The 27,300-nt window shown below is 40.5% G+C and overlaps 1 long non-coding RNA gene across 5 annotated transcripts in view; it reads right to left on the bottom strand.

Moving 5' to 3' along the window:
* Positions 1-27,300, bottom strand: part of LOC122205667 — a 95,179-nt gene that overhangs the window by 28,642 nt on the left and 39,237 nt on the right. For all 5 annotated transcript variants that reach the window (XR_006196184.1, XR_006196183.1, XR_006196185.1 and 2 more), the window contains 3 exons: positions 26,152-26,278; positions 23,972-24,142; positions 458-619 (listed from right to left, as the gene is read on the bottom strand). This is a non-coding gene — a long non-coding RNA (uncharacterized LOC122205667). The remainder of the gene's footprint in view (positions 1-457; positions 620-23,971; positions 24,143-26,151; positions 26,279-27,300) is intronic.

Genomic DNA, 27,300 nt, shown 5'->3' with positions numbered 1-27,300 from the left:
CGAACTGCAGGGAATTTAGCAGGAAGATTAAAGATGAGCTTGGAAGAGGACAGAAACTTCCTGATGTCTCAAAGGGATTGTGTCTGACCCATAAGCCCAGCAAGTGGGAACCCAGGTCACCTGTCTACACCGTTCAGACCGCAAACACTGCAAATCCAGCAGGCAAAGAAAAATAAGTGCAGGAAGCTATGGGAGTCAGCAGCAAAGGCATCGAATCCAACACAGTGACACGGAAGGATGGAGGGTTATTAGGGCAATAAGGTAAAGCCTCTTAGCAGCTGATTTCTCCAGAAACCGTAAGATACTGGCACAATATACTTACTATTAGTGTTTGAGCCAGAACAGTAGGAAAGTCTGAAGAATGAGCTGGGAATGGCCAGGTGGAGAAGGGCAGAGGGAAGAAAACACACAAAAGCACTAAGGCTCTAAGTCTGGAAATAACAAGGCATTTGAATACCTCCAGATAGTTCCACGTGAATGCAGACAGAATACCCGGAAGCCAAGGCCAGCATCATGGTGAGAGACGAATTGAGGCTAGAGAAACGGCCAGCTGGTGAAGGATTCTGTGAGGCCATGCTCAGGATCTTGGATTTTAACTTGAAGGCACTACTGGGAGCCACTATAGGATTTTAATCAGAGAATAACAAGATCAGATTTAAGTTGTGGGAAGGTCAATCATAGCATATAGATCACGGATTTGAGTGCTGTGTCCACAGCACCTACTATTCGACTGTCCAAGCTAAGCTGTAACCTCAATGAAAGCAGGGAGTATACGTGCTGTCTCGTTATATCTCTGGTACCTGATACAATGCCTAGCACACTGCTGGTCATGAATGAATGAATGGACGGTGGGATCCAGTCTCATTCGTCTTTGTGTCCCTAATGCTTATGTAGTGATTAGCACCATGGAGGTATTTGATAAAGATCTGTTGAATAAATAAATAAATACTAACTTCTGCCTCATTCTCTCCCAACGCTCCCCTAAAACAAAAAAAAATTGTATAATTTACCCAAATTCCCTATATTGTTTGCCTCTTGTATGCTGTTCCCTCTGGAATTCCCTATGCCTCTTTCCTTTCTGTCCTCTGAGTTGCACTTATGCCTCAATACTCGGCTCACATTTTACCCACTTGGGGGTCAGCCCCTAACCACTATGCTGACCCACACAGGATTCCTTCTGACCTACTTACTCCTTGGTTCTGGTTATATACTTTCTCATTTGTATAGTTTTTGTTGCATTCATCACATTTGTAGTATAATTTACTTATGTGTGGCTTTAGATTTTGAGTGTCTAGAGGACTGTTTCATTTTGCTTCCTTAACACCCCTCCCAGCTTAGGTCTTGACCACAAGAGACATTCAAGCAATGTCTTTCTGAAATGTAATTGTATATTATTTGAAGCTCTTCATTTTTCATCACTTCTGAAATTGATTCGCTTCAGGGTTTACCGTCCAGTGTGTTAAGCAACTCTTCCTTTTCATATCCTAAAGTCACCTCAGGCTACCTTTAGCAAGGGCTTTGGGAGTTGGTGAATAATTCTGTGTCCACAGAACCTATCACCCTTGTGATTTCCTCTCTGTCCTCTCTCCTTTCATGTCTGAAGATTGAAGAGTCCAAAGTCAGATGAGGTAGCCCCTTAATTATCGTTTTTTAAAAAACATTTGCCCTTCGGACACCATCTTTATCCAAACTATCCTGTAGGAAACTTACAGAAGCCAAAACCACAGTATTCTAGGAGCAAACACATTGCACAAATGAAAGGTAATGCATTTTGTCTCATTTGCCACATTTTTTCCCAGTGCATGATCATGATTGTAGGTTTTTGAAGGAAAAGCTATAGATCAAATCAGAGTCGTGGCAATAATCTCTGTCTCCTTTTCGTAAACAAGAGCTCAACTCCCAGTGCAGCCCCACCTCACCCCCTCCACACGTCTCTTTCCCTGATTACCATTATGGCCACCAACCACTATATACAAGGATTTCTTCCAACCCTGGTTACCAAGCATTGTGTTCAGCAAGATGGAGTGTGCAACTTACTCCTTCCAACTAGAATAGATGAAAAAGGGTGCCTGGGTGACTCAGTAGGTTAAACGTCTGACTCTTGATTTCTTCTCAGGTCACGATCTCACGGTTTGTGGGTTTGGGCCCCGCATCAGGTCCCACACTGAGAACACGGAACCTGCTTGGGATTCTCTCTCCTCCCCTCTCTCTCTCTGCCCCTCCCCAATTGCTCTGTCTTTCAAAATAAATAAATAAACTTAATTTTTAAAAAATTAGAATAGATGAAAAAAACTAGAAACAACTGTCAGTTTTCTCTAAAATTAATCATTTTCCATTTTGCCATTTCCATTTCTAGTTCCTGCTCTCAAGGTTTAATAATCATTATTATTATATTATTTAATAATCATAATACTTGTAGAATGCCAGATTTATGTCAGGCACTATTCTAAGTGATTGGTATTGTATACATATAGTTATTTAATCCTCATGAAATCCAGATGAAATTCATACCATTATTATCTCTATTTTACAAATGAAGAAACCAAGGCACAGAGAAATTGGGTAATTTGTCGATAACACATATTCCAAATCTAGTATGTGGCAGAGTGGAGATTTTAACCTATGCACTCTGACTCTTGGCCTAGAGCTGGGGTTTGGTGGAGAGAAAGGGGTAGGGAAAGCAGACAGTTTTATCTGAGCCTTTGCACTATTAGCAGTGACTTTGGGTGAATATGCAAACTTGCTGAGCCTCAGTTTTGATACCTGTAATGTGAAGATAGAAATAGACATTTCAGGGGCACCTGGGTGGCTCAGTCAGTTAAGCGTCTGACTTCAGCTCAGGTCACGATCTCACACTCTGTGAGCTCAAGCCCCACGTCAGGCCCTGTGCTGACAGCTCAGAGCCTGGAGCCTGCTTTGGATTCTGTGTCTCCCTCTCTCTCTGCCCTCTGCTCATGCTCTGTCTCTCTCACTCTCAAAAATGAATAAATGTTTAAAAAAAATTAAAAAAAAAAGAAATAGACATTTCAACAGTTTGTTGAGAGTAGTAAATATAAACACGCATGTAAAATACCTGGTTGACCGAAAGTACTTCACAAATGTCACGTCTCTTTCTCCTTCACCCAATTAGTTCTCTATTTTTACATTGTCACAACCATTTGAGAGCCACCACCAGAAACCACATGGTTTACTACCCAGTCCTGTCCTATACCAGCTGTGTGAACTGAAGCCCCCATTTCCTCTACTGTAAACTGGCAATCATAAAACCCATTGTAAGATTAAGTGAGATCATGTTTGAAAGGCTATTAGCACAAGGCCTGGCATATGGTAAGTGCTCAATAAATGACAGAAGCTATAATGATGGTGATGATAAAGAAGAGGAGGGGATTATGAAGGACTAAGGCAATGATGTTTTCAGCTCCATTCTCCCTTCCCCCCTAAAAAAAGCCTGCCATCTGCCCTCCAGGGCTATAAGAAAAAGAAAAGCGTGCCACCGTTACTTCCTGGAAGGGGGAAAATTACTTGAAGCCCCAGTGACTACACTCAAACACAGTAGTCTCAACCTTCTAGTGCATAAAATCATCTGGGACATTTATTAAAATTGCAGAAAGCACAAGTGCTGGTCAACAGAAAAATGATGTGGGCCAGAGAACCGGAGATCTACACTTTGAACCAGCTCTCAGGTGATTGCTTTGGTAGCCCTGGGATCACACTAAAATCACTGCCTTGGGATTAAATCAGCACATTTACTGCCTTGAACCAAGATTATTTCTAAGAATCTAAACGGGACTTTCTTTTTTTTTTTTTTTTTAATTTTTTTTAACGTTTGTTCATTTTTGAGAGACAGAGAGAACAGAGCGTGAGCCGGGGAGGGGCAGAGAGAGAGGGAGACAGAATCTAAAGCAGGCTCTGGGCTCTGAGCTGTCAGCACAGAGCCCAATGCGGGGCTCGAACTCACTGAGCATGAGATCATGACCTGAGCCGATGTCGGACACACAACCGACTGAGCCACCCAGGCGCCTAAACGGGACTTTCAGTGAGATTTAAGATTGATTGTTGTTTGAAGGGGATTATTTATTAGGAAATATTCATTACTACTGACCAATTCAAAGTATTGTTCAACTATCAGACAGTTTAATTCTTGAGAATAAAATAAATAAATAGACACTCCTTTGACAAATATATGTGTACTCAAGTACATGTGAGTATTGATCTCAGGACTTTGAAGTATCCATAAAAGAACTGCCAGTCTATTTTCATTATCTCATACAACCTAGTCTTAAATTTCAGCCTGCTAGCCTATAGATGGTTTCACCCAAATTTACCTACTGTTACAGAAAGGATAATGAATTTGTGCATTGCGTAATCCTAAAAGGGCTTTATTGTTTTATTCAAACTTTATTCCTCATACACTCATCAAGAATGTTTCCATGCGGGGACACCTGGGTGGCTGTCCAACTGCAGCTCAGGTCATGATCTCATGATTCGTGGCTTCCAGCCCTGCATCAGGCTCTGCACTGACAGCTTGGAGCCTTCTTTGGATTCTCTGTCTCTCTTTCTCTCTCTGCCCCTCCCCCGAGCATGCATGCATGCACACTCTCTCTCTCAAATAAACATTTTTTTTTTAATTTTTTTTTAAACGTTTATTTATTTTTGAGACAGAGAGAGACACAGCATGAGCAGGGGAGGGGCAGAGAGAGAGGGAGACACAGAATCCGAAGCAGGCTCCAGGCTCTGAGCCATCAGCCCAGAGCCCGATGCGGGGCTTGAACTCACGGACCGCGAGATCGTGACCTGAGCCGAAGTCGGCCACTTAACCGACTGAGCCACCCAGGCGCCCCTCTCAAATAAACATTTAAAAAAGTATATAAAAAAAGAATATTTCAATGCACTTCATTAAGTTCACACAATGAACAGCTTCAATATTGGTAAAGAAAATTTATGCATGGATAGTGCCACTTGTTAGATTAAGAAGTTGAGGGGGAAAAGTTTCCATTTCCACAGGCCAAAAAAAGTCAACATAATGAATTCATTGTCATCAAATGATTCTGTGCCTGAATCACTAGACTTTGTCTGCCATCAATTAAATTTAGTCAATCTCTGTTGGTTTAGAAAAAAGAACTCTTAAAGATAAAAAAATAAAATTTTCATATTTCACTTATGGCCATGAAATATTATTATTATGGCTTCCACAGTATTATTAAGAAGTTAAATCTAAAGTCCTTCCAGGGACAAATTTAAGCTCACAACCCAGTAAGGCAGATAAATTCATCTTTACTGATCTTAAAAAAATTTGACACATTTGATACTTTTCATTATTTCTGGCCAAGCCTTAAGTAAACCAAAAAATACAGGAAATCTGAGAGGTGGTTCTTAATATAAACCAAGGAACTTCACTCAGAGATAATGAACGCCTCACCTTTTATAAGGTTTTTCTAGTATTTTTCAAACATTTGTTACGCAAAGAATTAAATCAGGTGCATATCACCAATTCCAGATCTCCTTTTCAACATCACTTTGATCAACTATTTTTAATCCAAACACTTCTTGTAACGTTTGGGAGTAAAATGTTTTAATTTAGCTGTTTACAAATGTTTGAAATTAATCATTGGCTCAATTTCATACCAATTTAAAGAAAAAAATTTTAAGAAGCTTAGTTTATGATTTTAAAAATTTTAGGGGCACCTGGGTGGCTCAGTCAGTTAAGCGTCCCACTTTGGCTCAGGTCATGATCTCACGGTTGGTGGGTTTGAGCCCTGCATCTGGCTCTGTGCTGACAGCTCAGAGCCTGGAACCTGCTTCTGATTCTGTGTCTCCTTCTCTCTCTGCCCTCCCCACTCGTGCTGTCTCTCTCTCTCTCTCTCTCTCTCTCATAAATAAGTAAACTTAAAAAAAATTTTTTTAATTTCATAGCCCATTAACATTTGTTTCAAAAACTAGTTGGGGTCTTATTACATCTGTAATGTCTTAGCCCTACAGTTGAATGTTTTTAATATTATATTTTAAAATTAGAGGTTAAAAGCATCTATTTCAACTTGCTATTTATCCTATCCCTTTTAAGGGAAAAGTTATTTGTCTAAAAAAAAGTTGGAGGGTGTTTTTAAAGACTAATGGACCATCACAAATTAGAATCACGTGATATCTTTGCTCAGTTGACAATGTAAGAAGCAGGTGTCTATTGGGTTTCTCTTTGGTTTGACAAGCAGGTGTGCGGTATGCTGCTGTTGCTGATCCAGTCAGACACCCAAGTTCAGACAATGGCAATCCAAAGTTCCTAGTCATTTTTGTTTATCCTAGCTAAGGAACGCCTGTGAACTCCATCCAGTCTGGGGAGTCTGCTTGCTCAGGGACAATTTTACTGGGTACATTCAGTGGTGTTTCAAAGTTTACAAGGATGAATATATATATATATATATATATATATATATATATATATATATATGTATGGTTGACTGATTTTCTTTTTATAGAGCCTGACCTCATCTCTTGAAGCCTCCTGGAAGGCAGTATCAGTGTAATCTATGTCTATTCAAAGTAGATGTTGAGGGGAAAGTAATTCTCCAGTTTAGTGTATTTAAATTAACCTACTACTCTTACTCATGTATAGACATTCTAAAACCATGTTTTGCACTCAACCACAGTTTGCACTGAACTGAATCCTACGGTAAGCTATAAAAGAACACACATAAAATATAAAGAATGCTGCTTCTTGGCCTAAGGTCCTTGGGCCCTCTGATCCTATGTGAAAATTCTGTGTGTGTGTAATTGTGCATTTTCCTGAGTAGAAGAACCACAGTTTTCCAGAAATTCTCAATAGGGCACATGATTCCAAAAACTCTCTGACATGGAGAGAATAATAAATGATTGCTTGTCCTTGCTTTACTACCAAGTATAATAAAACATAGCAACATTGGATTCTTATGCCCCTTCATAATCGCATCAATAAAAGGCTGATTCTTAGGCCTTTCTCCTCTCCTCAGGGTTACCCTGAGCCTCACTCCAGTAAGAATTTCTCAGGAGGCCAGGCCCTTTTGAGGGCTCTCTGGAGGGTCAGTTCCAGGGACAGAGCACTGGTGGAACACCGGATGACTTTAGATGGCACAGGCATGGCAATTAGATACATTCAGATGGCTACCAAATGTCTCCCTTGACGTTCTCTTTTAGTTCTTCCTGTGATGGCATAGAAATAGTCCAGTTGGTGTTAGGATTATTTTTACCACCTCTAGAACACTCCCTAGTCTCTCTTTTCAACAGAGAGAGCAAGCCTCAGGCTCAGTCTTCAAAGGCATATATATCTGGCAAGAATTTAATAACATCCCTTTACTCATGGCATTTCTTTTTATAATTACCTTCTCTTTAAGGCAAATAATATTGGTTTTCAATTTATAGCTAGTGAGAAAATTTATTTTTTAAAGGAATGTATCTAATTTGAAAAAGGGGAGACAAAATCATAAAAATAAATGATAGAAATTTGGAAAACACTAGACCCAACAGCTGCTAATCAAGTCATGCTTTTAATTTTTGACATTGTCTTTTTGTTTTTTAATGTTTGTATTTTTTTACTGTTTCTATTTTATTTTTGAGAGAGGGAGGGACATAGTGCAAGCAGGCAGGGGCAGAGAGGGAGACACAGAATCCAAAGCAGGCTCCAGGCTCTGAGCTGTCAGCACAGAGCCTGACACCGGGCTTGAACGCATGAACCGTGAGATAATGATCTGAGCTGAAGTCGACACTTAACCGACTGAGCCACCCGGGCACCCCAAGACCGACTGTCTTTTGGAAAACTCAAACTAGTTAGGACAAATGTTATAGCCAACCATAGAAATTTCTATTAACCTTCTCTGAAAAATAAGTGCAAATGGTGAGGGATGTCTTTAATATTAATCAGTTAGGATGTTTTCCAATGCTTGTAATAGAAAACACAACTAAGGTGCACCTGTGTGGCTCAGCTGGTTAGGCATCTGACTTCAGTTCAGGTCATGATCTCGTGGTCCATGAGGTCAAGCCCTGCATCCGGCTCAGCGCTGACCGTCAGAGCCTGGAGCCTGGTTCGGATTCTGTGTCTCCTTCTCGTTCTGCCCTTCCCCCACTCATGCTCTGTCTCTCTCTCTCAAAAATAAATAAACATTTAGAAAGAAAGAAAGAGGGGCGCCTGGGTGGCGCAGTCGGTTAAGCGTCCGACTTCAGCCAGGTCACGATCTCGCGGTCCGTGAGTTCGAGCCCCGCGTCAGGCTCTGAGCTGATGGCTCGGAGCCTGGAGCCTGTCTCCAATTCTGTGTCTCCCTCTCTCTCTGCCCCTCCCCCATTCATGCTCTGTCTCTCTCTGTCCCAAAAATAAAATAAGAAAAAAACGTTGAAAAAAAAAAAAATAGAAAGAAAGAAAGAAAGAGAAAGGAAGGAAGGAAGGAAGGAAGGAAGGAAGGAAGGAAGGAAACACAACTAAAAGTTACCTTAACCAGTAAGGACTGTCTCCTAATAGTTTCAGAGCAGATTCAGTCAGTGACTCAGAGACATCATCAAAACCCAGGTTCTCTGCCATTCTTAGCACGTGGTTTTGTCTTCAGATTTATTCCCTCATGATCTCAAGACAGCTTCCAAGACACCAACTCCTCATCTACCAATGACCAGATTCAGGAAAGTGTGAACCACTGTCTTCTGGCCCTTTCAAGAGCAATGGAAACTTACTCAAAAGTTTCCCAAGTTTTCCTTCACATTTCATTAGCAAGGTTGTACCTCATGCCTATATCTAAATAACATCGCCAAAAAAAAGAAACTACCAATTGGGCCTTAGCCCAACCCCCATTTGCCCACCAGAGGGACTACTGAAGATACCAGGCCTAATAACAACAATATTGGGGTTCTCTTGCCAAGGAAGTATGAAGGGAATGGCTGTTGGGTAGGCAATCTACATTGTTTGCCATGAGCTTGCATTATTAATACAAGATTTTAACAAGTCTGAGGGGTGCAAAAAGGTTAAAAATACAAGGTTAAAAGTAGAAGATGGTAGTTTTTTTCAGGGTCCATATGGAGTAAACTCTCAAAAAAATAATAATCTTAGGGGGGTTAAAAAACATTGATTAACCGATAATCCTTTTCCCCTATCCCAACCCCTCAGATATTGTGAGCAGGAAAATGATATGCAAGGGCAATCCCACCGCAGTAAAAAAGTGGTTATTGTTGTTCTTTTTAAGAATTTGATCTATTTTTTAAGGCTGCACAATAGTTATCACGGGGAAAAGATAAGATCATTATTGGACTTTGTTAGACCCTTTCATTTTTAAAAGAAATTCACTTACATGTGGAATCTGTCAACGGGCATCTTTATGTCACCCATGCATAGAACGTATAAATATTTAATCTTCCCTGACAGGTAATTTTAGTGATAGTAAATGAAGTAGGATATAAACCTCCAATTCACCGCTCTCAGGTTATTTGTGTTATAAATGCTTTCTAAGCATAATTCTTGGCTTTATTTCCCACCCTAGAATGAATGGAATTAAAGAAATGGCTGAATTAGGATCTGGACAGAGCCATGAGAAGACAGGAAACGCCATTCGACAAATATTGAGATATTGCTTGAGCATGTAAGGGATATCAGGTTCTTTGCACTTATTCTGACTCAATAATAACTCTTCAAGACAGACAATTTTGTCCAATTTTAAAGATGTAAAATTGAGGACCAAAGAAAGGGAGTCATTTGCTAGAGTTTACAGAGCTAGTAAAGAGTGGAACAAAGATTTGAACGCAAGGTCTTTCTGAATTCAAATCCCATATTATTTCCATTGAAATATCCTGCATTTGTACAGCCCAATACCAAAGGACAAATTCAAGAGGTTATAAAGTGGGTTCAAAACAACAAGTTAAAAGATGTAGAGAAATAGAAAACCAAAAGTCAAGAACAAATCTAGACAACAAATAGACATTTAACACCTACGGTATGCCAACTGGACTAGAAAAGAGACTGGAAAACTTCTCTAGACATGGTGGGGGAAAGGAGGGAGTCAAGAATCAATAATGACTCTAAGATACTCTGAGATCTAAAGGGAGGGGCTTTTTATATGTTCCTTGGTGTGGGGCCAGAACAGGGAGTAGGTGTGGCTGGGACTTGGGGATAAACAGGCAAACAGGCACACCTGGGGAATAAGGAATGTACTTTGCAGGGTGGGGTTGGGGGAAACCTACTTTATGGTAAGGTTGCCTTTTCACCGCTAGGTAAAATTTCCCTTACTTTACACTTCTATGGATCTGGGGGCAAAGTCTAGCTACCTAACTCTAAATTAACTGACAGACTTTTTCTCCTTGATCACGGACGGCCCCAATATTTCCATGGTTTATACATTGGTAGAAGTTATTTTTATCATAAATTTTAGTAATTACAGTTTATCAGGAATTATTAAAGCTATGATAGTATTACCATATTTGAGATCCCTCCGGGAAAATGATTTTAGCATTTCTTTTGCTCACATAACAAAAAGTGGGGCATTGTTGCCTGAGTTGTCATTTGAGTGTCAGTATTATCCAGATATCTGTCACTTAGATTAAATATCATTATCACAGTTGTCGGTCAAAATAATACCACATAGTTTCAGCCATATGACTCATTTGTAGAAAAGAATGCAATTTCTTTTAGTGTATCAATTTTAACCTGCCAATCTTCATAATGGCCTGCATATTTTTCATTAGCCTCTTTCATACTTATCAGTGCTACCAAGAAGACTTGGCAGATATCTGTATTTATCCAAACCTAAGGAAAAACAACGCTAGTGCTAGGACATATTTTCAACTTGGGCTTACCAAAAGCCGATCTAGTTTCAACCCAAAGCGGGATATACCCCGTGCCCTGAAAAGCAAGTTGGGAAAATCCCAGGGGGCCAGACCATGCAACAGAATTTCCCAGCAGCAAACCAATGCCACACTCCTACTCGCCCCCTTTCACTCTCTGAAAGTGCAGAAAATGTAGACTACTCCACATGCTCTTGGTCAAAGGTCAGAAGGTACTTTGAACAGTCTAATCCTGCCGATCTGTGGGAAGTGTACATAAATTCATCTTACTAAATATAATTTAGAAAGCATCTCATTTCTCAAACACCATTAAACTCATTTTTCTAAATGAATTTTTCAGTATTTAAACATACTTTGGAATTAGCATGCAAAAGTTACTGGTGGTAGATTGTATTGCTTCTTTTACAAAGATAATATGAAGACTGTCTGCCTGATCAAAAGCTCTGAGCCTGGAGTCAGAAAGTCTTGGGTTCAAGTCCTGGCTCAACCATCTGGTCAAGTTACAAAACCTCCCTTGATCTTTGCATCTAACACATAAAGATAATACATTTTATTTCAACAAGTTGTTGGTTTGACCCCAGTGAGATGGTACAAATAAGTGGTTATAATAGTGGATGGCCCTTAAGGACTATAAAGAAATGGTAACAAATTTAAAAAGCAGTAGACTCAGTCAAGAGTCAGAAAGGAAATGTAGGGGCGCCTGGGTGGCTTGGGTCGGTAAGCATCCAACTCTTGGCTGCGGCTCAGGTCATGATCTCATGGTTCATGGGTTTGAGCCCCATGTCTGGCTCTGTACTGGCAGTGCAAAGCCTGCTTGGGATTCTCTCTTCCCCTTCTCTCTCTCTGCCCCTACACCACTCATGCCCTTTCTCTCTTTCTCTCAAAATAAGTAAACTTAGAAAAAAATTTTTGTTAAAGAAAGGAAATACATTTAATATATAGAGTGATTATTTGACTATTGAGAGAAAATTGAAGGTTTGGGTATTTTAAAAATTCCATGTAAAATATAGAGCACCCACTCTCCAAATACCAAACGATCGCCACATCTTAATCTGCAGCTTTGACCTCTACTCCAAGCTTTAGACTCTGATATCCAACTTCCCACAGGTCCTTCAAGACTACTGTTATTTCCTAACTTAGCAGAGGGTACCCATAATTCACTCAGTCACATAATTCAGAAACCTGGCTGTTATCCTAAAATCCTCCCTCTCATGTTCCACCCCAAACATCTAGATCAAGGTCAATAGAGCTGTGGTTCTTGAACCTGGCAGAGTTTCAGAACTAGGGTGTTTTGTAAAAATACCAAGTCTACCCCAGAGATTCTGGTTCAGAAGGCCCGAGGTATGTCGTGGGAATCTGCATTCAAAAATAAATAAACAGGGGCGCCTAGGTGGCTCAGTGAATAGAGCATATGGCTCTTGATCTCAAGGTTGTGAGTTCAAGCCCCACATCAGGGGTAGAGTTTACTTGAATGAATGAATGAATGAATGAATGAACAGACAAACAAAGAGACAAGACTTCACAGAGAATCTGATGTTCATGGAGATTTAGGAGCCACTGCTATAGTGTACCTACTAACCAGGTCTCATTTCTGTACCTTCCTCACATCCTTACTATAGCTGTTTTACTACGGACCCTCATGTCTCTCCTGAATACTTAAAATACTCTATTAGTGGTCATCTTGCATCCAGTACCCCTGGCCCTTGCCACATTCAATCTATCCTTCTCAGTGCTGCAAGATTTATTTATCTGCACCTAAGCTTTAGAGAAGAACAAACCCTTGCATTACTAATTAACAGGCCAATAATCTTGAGCAAGTAATGCATCTCTCTAAGACTCCATTTTCTCATCAGAAAAATGAGGATGATACTAATACCTATTAAAGGAGATTAGGGGCTCCTGGGTGGCTCAGTCAGTTAAGTGTCCAACTCTTGCTTTCAGCTCAGGTCATGATCTCACAGTTTGTGGGTTTGAGCCCTATATCAGGCTCTGCGCTGACAGCACAGAGCCTGCTTGGGATTCTCTCCGTCCCTCTTTCTCTGCCCCTCCCTGGCTTATTCTCTCCCTCTCCCTCTCTCTCTCTCTCTCAAAAAATACATAAACATAATTTAAATTTTTTTTTTAAATGAAGAAGATTAAATAAATTAAATATGTAAAGTTCTTAGTACAGGGACTGGCATATAGCAAGCTGTTGCAATTATTATCATCATCGTTCTGACATAAATCTAATTATGTAATTTCTGTTTCATGTCCCTCTCCTGCTTACAAGCCTCTTCTTCAGTGAACAAATCCCACACTTAGAACTTCTGGATTCCAATTCCCTTTCTCCAACCTGGACTTTTAATTATAAGCAGTCAGGAAGCATCCTATGATATTGCACGTCTTTCCAGATTTCCTCCCGTGGCTCACTCCCATGCCCGGATTATGTGGTTCAGCCAAATGGGAAGATCTAGTCTGTGATTTGGATCTTCCCCTGCTCAGGTCTGACTCCTCCAACTACCAGCTAACCAGAGTGAAGTATCCTGATTCTAAATGAAGTTAATGAGCACAATACTCTATATGTTTTGTACAGCACCATATTTACCACAGATACATGGTATACATAATTATGCACTCTTCTCCAAACATGAAGTCCTGAGTGATTCCTGCCTTAGCCAATAGCTAAAGTTTAAGCTCAGGTGGAAGTAAAGATGGATGTAAAAAAGGTAGAAGCTCAGGTAAAGGGGACCAGGGGAGAGATGTCATTTTCTGGGGGTTGGTGGGTCTTATGGTCAGATCAGCAAGAGTGCCGTTATTCTTTATTGAAGGTGAAACATCTCAATTTCAGAAAGGTACGTTGTGGTTGAAGCTGTACCCCCAGCCTGTGACTGGGGGGTATCTAAAGGGCAAAGGGAAGAGAGTGAAGCCCTCGGGAAGAGAGATTAGTACAACACACACAAAAGGTAATGACAATGGTAATGATAGCTGACTTTTATGGAGTATCCATTATGGATTTGATGCTATGTTAATTCTTTCACACACATTTTCTCCAACTGTCACAATAACCGTACAAGAGGTTGAGTGCCAGATGGAAAAACTGAGTGTCAGAGGAGGTGAGAGACTTGTCCAAGATTACACAACTAGGAAAAAAAAAAGCCCACCCCCAACCCCACCCCACCTCCCACAGGAGCCCAGTCATAAAAACACTTGAAGGAGACATTTTAGTTCACTGAGCACAGGCATGTGCCAGGGGCCCTTGTGAATCAATTTGCATGCTGTGCTCAGAAGGGCAATTAGTGCCCGTTTCTTTCATCCCTAGGATTCCCCCCGCTTTTCTTTATTTCAAGTTTTTATTTAAACTCTAGTTAGTTAACATATATGGTAAACTTGGTTTCAGGTGTAGAATTTAGTGACTCATCGCTTACATATAACACCCAGTGCTCGTCACAAGTGCCCTCCTTAATGCCCATCACCCTTTTAGCCCATCCTTTGCCCATCTCCTTCCATCAACCCTCAGTTTGTTCTCTGCAGTTAAAAGTCTTTTATGGTTTGCTTCCCTCTCTTTCTCTTTTTTTTCTTCTTCCCCTATGTTCATGTGTTTCGTTTTATTTTTTTCCTTAAGCTCAACATAGGAGTTTGGTTCAAGCCAGACGGGGCCAAGCCTGGTGGTGGCAGGTGAGGCTGGAGCAGAGAATGACTTCACTATTTCAAGCCCCAACTCTTGGTTGGCAAGACAGTCTCAGATACTGGCTTCCACAACACTGTCCTTTTAAATCACCCAAGAGGTCACTCATAAATCCACTAGATTCTGCCCATTATGTACAAGTAAATAATCTCCCTGAGAATCAGTTCTGGAGAATTAATCCAGGACATTCAAACATGGCCTTAGTTATAACCTCCCCCCCCCCGCCCCCGCAAAAGAAAGAAAAAAAGAAAACAAAAGAAAAAAACCCAACAATACAAGGACGAATAAGTAATTTTCGGCATAAATCTACAAAGCGGCCATTAAAACCTACATGAAAAAATGTTCATGACAACTTTGAAACAGACTTAGGGTACAAGCTAACGTTTAAAAAGGAGTCAAATCGTATCTACCATATGGACATAATTACGTCTTTGTTCAAAGCATAGGAAACAAAACAACAACAAAAAGAATGAACCACAGTCAGAAGGGAGGGGTTGATCCTAGGCAGTGGGAGCATTTTTATTTTTCTGCTTGTTGACGTTTTATATTTTTAATGAGCATAGGTTAACTCTCAACTAAATTAAATTCTCAATTAAAAAAAAACACTCTATTTAAAAGCATATATATATATATATATATATATATATATATATATATATATATATATATATAAAGAACTAACCTCCTGGAAGGTCCTAGTGCATTTTGGAATTGTTTCTGAGTCTGGCTTGGCCCACCCTCCTATTTTTGTCGTCATGTAGCCATGATCCCATGACCCAATAGCCCGGTGGCCTGTGGTAATCAAAGCTATTAAGTAACTTCCCTGAAGTTCTGAGGGTTTTGCCATTTTCTCCTGTACCTTATAAAGAGCCGTCAACAGGGTTTTGGCTTCATAAACTATCAGAAATTCAGTCTTCCTCTCAGCAGTCCATTTTCACAGAGTGATGTGGTGAAAACACAGGACCACACAAGCAAGGACTGGTTTCAATTGTCAAACATTCCCTGTTGTGTTTGGTTTCTTTCTTCTCCCTGATGGGCTCCACTAGAACTCATCTGTAAACTGCTGCTCGTGAAAGATTCCACAATCCAAATAGGGCCACCCCCCACCACAGTGTATTCAGAACAGAAGTAGCCAGGTCACAAGCTTGCATCAACCAGTGATACCTAAGAATCCTTACCTAAGAGGAAACAGATGCCAGCTCAGTCACAGTGAACACAAAAATATCAAAGGACTCTTGTTACAATGTTCCAGTGGTCGGTACATACTTTTCAAGTTCTGTTCTAAAATATCTTGGCAGCCATTTTACTCCAGGGATCCAGACAGGGGAAAGTCTGTTCTTGCATCATTACCAACAGCTTGGGGAAAGCCCAGCCCCTTCACACACAAACAGGGCTGGCTGCATTTGGCTGCACAAAGCCAGCCAAACTGGGACTCCTTAATATCTCATACCTTCTGTGATTATTCACTCAACACTACCTCTGAGATTTAGTGAAGAGCACAAAATACTACCACACTTTCAGACTGTAAGTGTGAAGTGCACCTAGTTTTGTTTTGTTTTTTTTTCTACCTCCTGTCAGCCCTGCTTTGGTGAACAGGCAGATTCAGTCAAATTCATTTCTGTAAAACAGTGCTGCTCCATATGACTGTACTGAAACCACATTAAAGGTCTCAACTGAGGGCTATCTGGATTACTAGAAAGACACTTCAAGAAACATAAAATCTCAAAACAGTGTGACGAGTGCAATATGAAGCCAGATGAACCCAAGGAGATGAAGAAGGAAAAAGCTGTAACGGTAGAGGAGGGACAGGGACATCTAAGGGGAATATAGATCGATGGGTGATAAAGAAGTCAAGAGAAGAGAAAAAATAACAAACCTGGAACAAATTTCTATTCTCAAAAAAAAAGAAGCACCTCAATTAAAAAAAAAAATGTTTTTTAATATTTATTTATTATTGAGAGACAGAGAGAGACAGAGCAGGAGCAGGGGAGGGGCAGAGAGAGGAGAAGACACAGAATCCGAAGCAGGCTCCAGGCTCTGAGCTGTCAGCACAGAGCCCCACGTGGGGCTCAAACCCACCAATCGCCAGATCACAACCCGAGCTGAAGTCGGACGCTTAACCGACTGAGCCACCCAGGCGCCCCAGAAGCACCTCAATTTTACCTCACTTTGGGTCTGCATCTGGGAGTATAAGTGGCACTGAGGGGCCCCAAACCTTCCAACAGGACTAAATTCACTTCTCCACAAATCGTTTCCTCACCCTCTCTCAGCCTTCCTCTCTCTTCCACCTTCCAGTGAAATTAAATGATCTCGCACATTTTACGTTTTGCATTGACTTCTTTTTAATTTTGACAAAATGAATCAGAACTGAGGAAAATAAAGTTAAAATACGAAACAAGACCAATCAGAAAAATATTTTCCAGAGATTGACAACTGCCTTGATGGACACCGCCTTCCCTAAGGTTTCCCTAGCTCTTGTTGGGAGCCAAACAAACTCAATAAAAATGGACACCGTGATCAACAGTCTTCATCCTATCAGACTACGAGGAAACCCAAAAGAAGGGTATTCACGGCTCCTCTTCCCTTAAGGAAATGAGAATCTCAAAATTCTACATACATAAGCCCCAGCTAAGATTTTAAAGGCTCTCAGAGAGCTGTTTTACAGTGAGAAAATGTATATTCTTGTGATAATGAAGAAAATGTGGAAGCAGGATCGGTGGTTTAAAAAAAAAAAAAAAAAAACCTTCAGATACCCTAAGAATTTTTTACTCAAAATGTAGTCCATGGGAGCTTGCTCATGTAAAATCTTGGACATTACCCCAGATCTACTGAATCAGAATTTGCATTTTAATAAGAGCTACAGCGTAGACATGTGTTCATTAAAGTTTGAGAGGTACTTACCTAAAACCCTTCACCCCCTGACACCCTCTGTTCAAACTGAATACAATATGGTTTAAAATGTTGCATGGGGTAAAAAGAAATCTAACTGCCTCAAATGGTATAGAGGCAAGATCAGCTTTCTTTTTGTATCAAAAAAAAAAAAAAAAAAAAAAAAGGTGAAGCATTTCAAAAAGTAAAACAAAATTAAACAAGTACAGGAAGAAGGAAAATGGGGGTTTCAGTTACTGATAAGCTTGATGTGAAGCAAGAGACTGTGGTTTCAAAAAAATTGAAAAGCAAGCAAATAACAAAAGCAAGAGGCTGCATTAATAGAAGCGTGGTATCTAGATCAGGAAGATGACCGCCCTACTGTGCCTCACACTTATCAAATCTTATCTTAAGTACATTCATCTCAAGCCATCATAATGAAGGATAATACAAACAAGAACATGTTCAGGAGAGAGGGTCCAGAGTAATGAAATTGAAGTCATGACACGGGATGGTGGTGGGGATTTTTTCGGAGGAACTGGAGTTGTTAAACCCAGTTACAAAAAGGTTTGGTAAGGGGCACCTGGGTGGCTCAGTCAGTTGGGCGTCCCACTTCGGCTCAGGGCATGATCTCACAGCTTGTGAGTTCAAACCCTGCGTCGGGCTCTGTGCTGACAGCTCAGAGCCTGGAATACATAAAACATTTAAAACATTAAAAAAAAAAAAAAAGATTTGGGGAAAAGGGTTATAAGAGAATGCCATGAGGAAAGCACATGCTTGGTCTGTGGACAAGCAATCAAGAACCATTGGTTAAGATATTTGAGGACCATTCAAACCCCATGAATCCATTATTTATGGCCCTCAATGAAACTTTCAAAGTATCTTCTGCAAAAACCAACAAGGTAGAGGAACAGGTGCCATTCTCCTTGAATTACAGGAGAGGAAAACCTGATGAACGACGGATCTTGATCTAGAATGAGGTTTTCTGAGCTTTGTCCAATATGTTTTCATACATATGGTTTCTTATGAAATTCCTACCTTGGTCATCATTACAGAAGAAAAGGGGCTAAAAGTGACCCCAAAAAATCATTTTTATTTTTTTTCTCCTATCCTATGGTCCAATCTGGTTGTCACTCAGCCTCATGGAGTACTGACTGCCTGAAACATAGTTAAGTGGAACTGCAGAAATAAAATTTTATTTTCATTTAACTTAAGTTAATTGAAATAATAAATATAATGATTTATATTAAACTAAGATTCAATTCAGTTATTGGAAAACCTTAAGTATATTTGAAACATTTTAGATATATGTCTACTTTTTCAACCGCATATGTTATAAAATTTAAACATTATTTCCAGTGACAATTTAACATCTTAATTAACATATGCTCTAAGTGGAAAATACTCTGCCAATATCAAATTATTTCACGAAAAAAATGAAAACTATTTCAGCATTTTGTATATTAATTACACATTAAAATATTTTAGATATATTGAGTTAAATAATATATATTATTAATTTCCTATTTCTTTTTATTTTTGTAATATGTTTATTAAAAATGACAAATGTAGGGGCGCCTGGGTGGCTCAATCGGTTAAGTGTCCAACTTTGGCTCAGGTCATGATCTCACAGTTCGTGGGTTCAAGCCCCACATCGGGCTCTGGGCTGACAACTCAGAGCCTAGAGCCTGCTAAGGATTCTGTGTCTCTCTCTCTCTCTCTCTGCCCCTCCCCCATTCATGCTCTGTCTCTCTCTGTCTCAAAAAAATAAACGTTTAAAATAGTTTTTTTAAAGGATAAATGTGGCTCAGTTTATATTTCTATTAGACATCCCTGTTCTACATTACTCTGAAAGAGCATATTATTTGTATTTCTTTGTTCATGTTCAAAAAAGAACTCAAACCCCTCCAAGCTGAGGTTGCCAGTAGTTGACTTTTCTATCAAGCATACCTTAAGAAGGAAATATAGGGGCACCCGGGCGGCTCAGTCAGTTAAGTGTCTGACTTTGGCTCAGGTCATGATCTCACGGCCCATGGGTTCTAGCCCCACATCTGGCTCTGTGCTGACAGCTCAGAGCCTCGAGCCTGTTTTGGATTCTGTGTCTTCCTCTCTCTCTGCCCCTCCCCTGCTCACACTTGCCTCTCTCTCTCAAAAATAAATAAGCATTAAACAAAAATAATTTTTAAAAAAGGAGGAAAGATAAAGAAGGAAATATAGGGGCACCTGGGTGGCTCAGTCGGTTAAGTGTCTGACTCTTAATCTTGGCTCAGGTCATAATCTTGAGGTCCACACGCGTCCGGCTCTGCACTGATGGTGTGGAGTTTGTTTGGTCTTCTCTCTCTCCCTCTTGCTCGGCCCTTATCCCACTCATGCGCTCTCTCTCTCTCTCTCTCTCTCTCTCTCAAAATAAATACATAGATTTTTTAAAAAGAAGAAAAGATAAAAACTGCCAAGAAGAGCAAGATCCCCGGCACTGCTCTCTCCTCGTGTCCCCTCCAGATTTAAGCAGAGCCTCATTCTTAGAAACAGTTTCCCTGCTGGAAGACACTCCCAAACAAGGAAATGGGACATTTCTGGAACATGTTAAATACAGGAAGAAATTCCTTCTCTTTTCTGCTTTTGTTTCAGACGAGTGGCCATCCGTCAGGTGGTTGCCCTATTTTGCTATTGCCCTAGTTGCCTGTGGTGGGACTGGTCACAGGGAAGACCGTTACCCTGTTCCTTCCGTCCTTCACAGGAAAAGAGGTACATACCAAACTGCATACACTCGAAAGCCTGTGTCAGAAATGAAATTACAGATAGCCTGGCCCTTCCCATCTCTCTCAAATTAACGAAGAGCTCAAAATTTGCATTCATGGTTTAAGAAATGAGAGTAGAATACATCATTTCTTCCCTCTTCTTCTTCGCCTGGCTAGCTCCTGCTAGTCAATTGAGGCTTCTCTCTTTCAGGAAACCTTCACAAATCCAACTGTTAAGTCAAAATGTCCTTTTCTCTATTTCAGTCATTTCCTGTGCCTCCTCCTTTCATATTCTTCACCACTCTCTAGGTTAAAGGTCCCCTAGAACCTGCTGAGGTGTGTTTCCCCATCATTGCCTGACATTATCAAGGTAAAGGCCAACCTGCAAAGGACATCTTGACTCTGGAGTCTAATAGTTTGCGGGCCTGGAAAGAAGCAAGGAGCTAGCCTAGGGTCTACTACAGTGCTTAGCTAACCTCACCCATTCACATGCCACCTTCATGTCTTCTGCCACACCTGAGATCCTCCAGAACTCTTTTAATGTTTGTCTTTAAATCAACACACACTTGTAATGTGAATAAATGCGTTTAAAGAAGAATTAGGAGTGCCTGGGTGGCTCAGTCCATGAAGCATCCAACTCTTGATTTTGGCTCAGGTCATGATCCCAGGGTCATGGGATTGAACCCCACATCAGGCTCCATGCTAATTGTGGAGCCTGCTTGGGGTTCTCTCTCTCTCTTTCTCTCTCTCTCTCTGCCCCTCTCCTCTGCTTGTGCTCTCTCTCTCTCTCTAAAATAAAAACTAAAAATTTTAAAATGAAGAATTAAAGACATTACAGAAACTTAATATCGTTGCATCAATGGAAATGAATGTTCTTCCTATGCATTAAAAATACGTAACAATCAAGGGGCACCTGAGTGGCTCAGTCAGTTCACCTTCTGGCTTCGGCTCAGATCATGGTCTCGTGTTCGTGGGTTCAAGCCCCACATCGGGCTCTGTGCTGCCAGCTTGGAGCCCGGAGCCTCCTTTGAATTCTGTGTCTCCCTCTCTCTCTGCCCCTCCCCTGCTCACGCTCTGTCTCTGTCTCTAATAAAATAAAACGTTAAAAAAAATTTTTAAATATATAACAATCAAAATAAAAGATTTACCCATGTAGCATCTAAAATCCTCTCTTTTACCACCAACAGTGTGCCCATGAAATGGAGGAACAATGGTCTAGAATGTCAGTGGCAGACCAGATGAAAGTCTAATGTGCGGACTGGAGCCTATGAAAGTTCATGGCGAACTGATCCATATGGTTTAGGAGACCAGATAACGCTTTCTCTGAGCCACGGCCCACAGAGAGTGCAGATCCTCTCTCTGAACTCAGAGCTGAGGATGGTGGGGGAGGTGGGGGTGGGAAATAGGGAAGCACAGATATCCAGTAAAGCCCAAGAAAAGCAAAAACGATCCCCCAAACTCATTCCCCACCCCACTCCACTGCCAGCTTCCAGCTTCCGGCTTCCAGCAGTGGTATCTGCCTGAGCAACATATTAAGAGTCTTGGGATGGATGAAGACTTTACTGGGGAGGCAAAAGGAAACAAGTATATGAAGTCTGAGGTTTAGACTTCGAGTGTGCTGTGTATCCCAAAGTGACCAGGTAGGTTTCTCAAGTGCTTTACACAAACCTCCCTCCCCAACCTCTTTCATCAAAGATCACATCTGGTGATAATTTCAAAATCCCCTTTAAACCAGGTTCTGCAGACAAAATCAATTCGGCTTGACTTTTTCTTCTAAGTCTTCTTTCTTCTTTGGGACTACTGTTTTTATCAGTATCATATAGTTGCTCTTTGGCCAAGCATATGAGATGAAACAAAACTCCTCCTTTTGGAAATAGGATCTTAAAATTCCAAAACCTCAAATTTTATTAAAATCCCCTAGTTGTGTGTAATGACTTTAGATCTAGACCACAGTTTAGTTTTACATACATTGTCTTATTTCAGTCAACTCTCAAGTTGAAACAGAAAGAATGTGTTTTTTAAAAAGCTAAATTAAATAAAAAAATTAAAAAAAAAATTTTAATGCTTATTTATTTTTGAGGGGCAGGGGGCAAAGAGAGAGGGAGACAAAGAATCCAAAGCAGGCTCCAGGCTCTGAGCTATCAACACAGATCTCACGATCTGTGAGATCATGACCAGAGCTGAAGGTGGACAGTTTAACTGACTGAGCCACCCAGGTGCCCCAAACATAAATTTTATATAATATATCTATAGGCAGTTAAGATGGTAAAGAGAGCTTCTGGTAGCTGAATGGGTAAGCGACAGTTTCCTTTATACCAAACAAAACTAAGGGGCTGCAAACAGGTTATTTTAGAGGCAGATTTCCAAGAAATGCCAATCACTCTCAGTTAACAGAAAGTTACACCCATATATTCTTAGAAATCTGTCGGTTCTCTCCTCACTACAGAGTGCTATGGTTATTTTCCTCTTTGAGGTGGTGTATATTAAATACACGCGGCTTGATCTGAAAATGTTAGGGGATTTTTGCAGTTTCCCAGCTTAGATGCACAGATACTATTAGAAATATTAAAAAAAAAATAATAAGAAATATTTAGCAGAAAAAAGTAAAGGCTTGACACATGTCCCAGATAATCTTTTGAATAGTTAAAATATTGTCCTAAAAATTAATAGTTCCTTAGAAGGAAACAATTATTTTCTTGGTAGAAAAAAATAAGTTGACAATAGTTATCTATTTTCAACGGTATAGTGGTTCTAACTCTTTTGCTGGAAACATTTGACAAATACTGCTTTTCTGGAACCCTTTTATAAAGTACAAAGGCAGTGTTAGCCTCACAGAAATTAATAAACAGAGAAAAGATGGGGCGCCTGGGTGGCTCAGTTGGTTAAGCGTCCGACTTCAGCTCAGGTCATGATCTCACGGTTTGTGAGTTCCAGCCCCACGTCGGGCTCTGTGCTGACAGCTCAGAGCCTGGAGCCTGCTTCGGATTCTGTGTCTCCCTCTCTCTCTGCCCCTCCCCCACTTGTGCCCTGTCTCTCTCTGTCTCTCAAATATGAATAAATGTAAAAAATTGTTTTTTAAATAATAAATAAAATAAAATAAACAGAGAAAAGAATTATTTTAATAAGTGGCAGAGGCCAATGGATATAAAATAATGTGTATTGTGTAAAAAAAAAAAAAAAGGAAAGGGGGGCGCCTGGGTGGCTCAGTCAGTTAAGTGGCTGACTTCGGCTCAGGTCATGATCTCGTGGTCCGTGAGTTCGAGGCCCGCGTCGGGCTCTGTGCTGACAGCTCAGAGCCTGGATCCTGTTTCGGATTCTGTGACTCCCTCTCTCTGACCCTCCCCCATTCATGCTCTGTCTCTCTCTGTCTCAAAAATAAATAAACGTTAAAAAAAAATTTTTTTTTTAAAAAAAAAAAGGAAAGGTATATAACCATATTAATTTTTAAGGTTAATTGTACCATATTAACATGAACTTTCACATTCATGTTTTCTATCACAAAGATTTTAATATTCACTATCTCCTTTTAGTTTCTATAAAATAGGATTGCAATATTATGTTCAATTTAGCTATGAAAATATAGAAATCTAGAGAGGTTAAATAACATTCGTAGAGTTACAAAGCACAGTAGTAAGTTAAGCTGGGACAACCTGGGACTTTTATCCTCTGGCCAAGTGAAATTATCAAACTGTGGTTTGTCTTCATTCTGTATATTGACCTTACAAGTTAGGCTGTCTTGTGCGCCTGTCATTTTCCTTCTTTGGAACCTAATAATTCACTTGACCACAGTTCAAACGAAACCCCACTCATACACTATTATCTAATAACATTTATTTAGGCTCTGTGCTGGGCAATCCCTTGAGAGAGATACCATTATTCCCATTTTACTGATGACAAAACTAAGTCTTAAAGAACTTACATCACGTGTGCAGGGTCACACAGGCCAACGTGGTTAGAGAGGAGACAGCACCTGGCTCCAGCAAGCTGCCCAGCCGGCGTCTTTGCCCCTTCCCCAGACTCAGGTGGGGCTGCAGAATTCCGGGTCACTGTGCAGCTGACAGAACTGTTTGTGGACAGGCTAAGAAACGGACTACAAGCTAAAAAATTACTTGGGTGGATCACATTAATTGCTATATGACAAAAAAAAATTATCCAAAAGAGTTCATCAGCCAATTAAGTGCTTATAATATCATACAAAGAAAATTGTTAGTAAATTGTTCCCAAACTTGGAGACAACCACTCTTAAAGGACCCAGAGGTGGGTTTCCTGGGTGGCTCAGTCGCTTAAGCGTCTGACTTCGGCTCAGGTCATGATCTCACGGTTTGTGAGTTTGAGCCCCACGTCCGGCTTTGGGCTGACAGCTCAGAGCCTGGAGCCTGCTTTGGATTCTGTGTCTCCCTCTCTCTCTGCCCCTCCCCTGCTCATGCTCTGTCTGTCTCTCTCTCTCTCAATAACAAATAAACGTTAAAAAAAATTTTTTTAGAGGACCCAAAGGTATCCACAGTGATAGGTATGGTGCTGATCTTCTAAAGACTTATGATTCAACCCCAATTCTGTTTCAGACGGAAATGTATTTCCAACCTGCCTGTGTTCCTCAGGACTCTGCTCTATGCCTCCCTCTGAGTGCCGACAACAGCCTCACTTCTCTTACTGATGCACAGAGTCAAGCCGAGCCCTCTCTCTAACCCTGCTCTTGTTTGGGATCACACGTTCCCTGGACTGTTTGGGGCTACAAACAATATCAAATTGCATCTGAGAATACAAAAGTATGTAAGTAATACTGACTAGAAATAACTACTCTCTTTTGCAACCCCTAGCCCATGATCAGTGTTCAGTAAATATTTGTGGCATTGAACCCAATAATATCAAAAATAATCCAGAAGGAAGATTAGCCCAGAGTATGTAGGAATATGTAAGATTCACCATGGGTAATTGAACATTGAGTGTACTTCTTCTTCAAATCATAGAAATGGAAGAGGAATTAAAGATAATTACATCCCATGAGCAACACAGGCCCAGAGATACACCCAAGGTCACAATGATGATTAGTGGCAAGTAGACCATGAAGCGATGCACTTTCTGCAACGTTGTCACTTGGAAATGTCATTTTAAAACTAAACTCAGTCACACTCTCAAATATGTGGTTCTCTCAAAACAGATCTCTAGATACATGTTTATTTAGGCCTTCACAAGCATATGCTTTTTAAATGCTGGATATTCCTAAATCTGGCCTCTGAGTCAAGAGACCTGAGTTTTAGTCTCAGTTTTTGACTAACCACTTGATAGTGAGTCACTTTAGCATACTGAAAATTAGTCTCCTGAACTGTAAATTAAGAGGCCAAATATATCTATTAGGTTGCAAATGACCAAAAATATATACATGCATATAATTTATATGTACATATATATGTACATTTATACATATATATTATATATATATGTATCAAACTGACTTCAGCAAAAAATGCAAACTGACTTATCTCTTGTAACTGAAGAATTTAGAAATGCATCTGTTTCAGGTGTGGCTTAATCCAGCGGCTTGAATAATGTCACCAGGATCTAATTTTCTCCCATCTCTCTCTTATGTTCCTATAAACTGGCTCTGCTTTCAGGCCCCGTGTGTCACAAGATGGCTGTCAGCTACTCTAGGCCTATGTGCTCCCAACTCAAGTCCTTTGGGTCAGGCAAAGTCAACAACTACACTGGACAAAATACCTTTTAGGTCACTTACACGTGCATTGATTTCTGGTTCTGTGAGCTTCTGTTAATGTCTATCTTAGGGTATAAGAATAAGTTAACTGTTTGGAGGAAACTCAGGCTCCTACTGCCATTTGCCATGACAAATAACAGGCACTTTATCATGTGCCCCACGCTTTAGTTCTGCCCGACTGTAGCTTCTTCCCTGTACTCTATCGTCACAGGTCCCTCTGCCCTTGTACACAGTCTTCCCTCTGTCTTAGATGCCTTGATTCTTCCTTATCTCTCCGAAAAATGTTTATACCCACTGCACCAAACTTTTCCCTGGGAAATCTTCCCTGATTATAGCCCTCCCCTCAAGTGAAACTGACCACTCGATTGTACTTAAACCTTCTCACTTACCTTGAAGGGCATGCATATCATATTGTATAGTGTTCACATGTTTGCATATCTTCTCCAAGGATTATTGGCATTTGAAAGGCAGGAACATCCTTATTCAACTTTACATCCTCAGGGCCACACGCAATGCCTGAAACATAGCAATCATTTGATAAACATTAATGATTCAATCAATGAATCAATGAACTTTAGTTCCTCCAAACTAGAACATTACTGACTCCCATTTTGTACCTAAAACATACAATTATGCTCTAAAACTCCACCTTTCAGATTCTTTGAATGAACCATACTTTCTCAAATCCAAGTTTGTGCATACTGTCGTATCTGCCTAGAATATCCTTCTCCCACTCCCTGCCTGATTCCCCAGTGTCACCTAATCAGATTTTCTTTTCCTTCAGCTCACAGTTCCTCAGGAATACCTCCCATGATCTCTTGAATTCAATTACGCCCCCGTGCATCCTGAACTTTTCCTTCCCTGACCCTTTTCACACCTACAGTTATTTCTTCGATGTTTGCCTTCCTTGAATGACTATAAGGTCCATGAGGGCCGGGACCCTACTGTCTTCACAGCTGTGAACAGGAAAACAGGACTGTGGAGTAGTCTGATTCAGTTTGGGAAGAATGAAGAAAAGGAGAATAGAAACAGATTCTGGACACTTGCCCATCTCCACTGACTCCTTTTACCTTCTTCATCTGGACCCCAACATACAGCCGGCTTTTGGACTTGTGTTTTATAGCTGGATATGGAACATTAAAGCCTGTTTCTTCTTATTTAAGATTTGTAAGACATTTTAGGCTCCTTTCTCGGCAGATCATTGTAGTCTTTCAAAAAACAATCCAATCAATAAGTATTATGGAACTCCTGTGGCCAGCACGGAGAACTCTGTGGCCAGAGATGCTTTAGCCTGCCTTCGTATCTCACGTCTCTACATCCTTCCTAGACACGTGGCTGCTTGTGTGTGTGTTCATCCTTTTCAGTTTCTTTTTATTTTTGTTTTAAAATTTTTTAACTTTATTTTTGAGAGAGAGAGAGAGACAGAGAGAGTGAGTGGGGAAGGGGCAGAGAGCGCGGGAGAGAGAGAGTCTCAAGCAGGCTCCACACTGTCAGCACAGAGCCCGGTGTGGGCCCAGACTCACAAACGGTGAGATTGT

The sequence above is a fragment of the Panthera leo genome, chromosome D4 (assembly GCF_018350215.1).
Source record: "Panthera leo isolate Ple1 chromosome D4, P.leo_Ple1_pat1.1, whole genome shotgun sequence".
Classification (NCBI taxonomy): domain Eukaryota; kingdom Metazoa; phylum Chordata; class Mammalia; order Carnivora; family Felidae; genus Panthera; species Panthera leo.
This window is presented reverse-complemented; position numbering and strand designations above follow the sequence as displayed.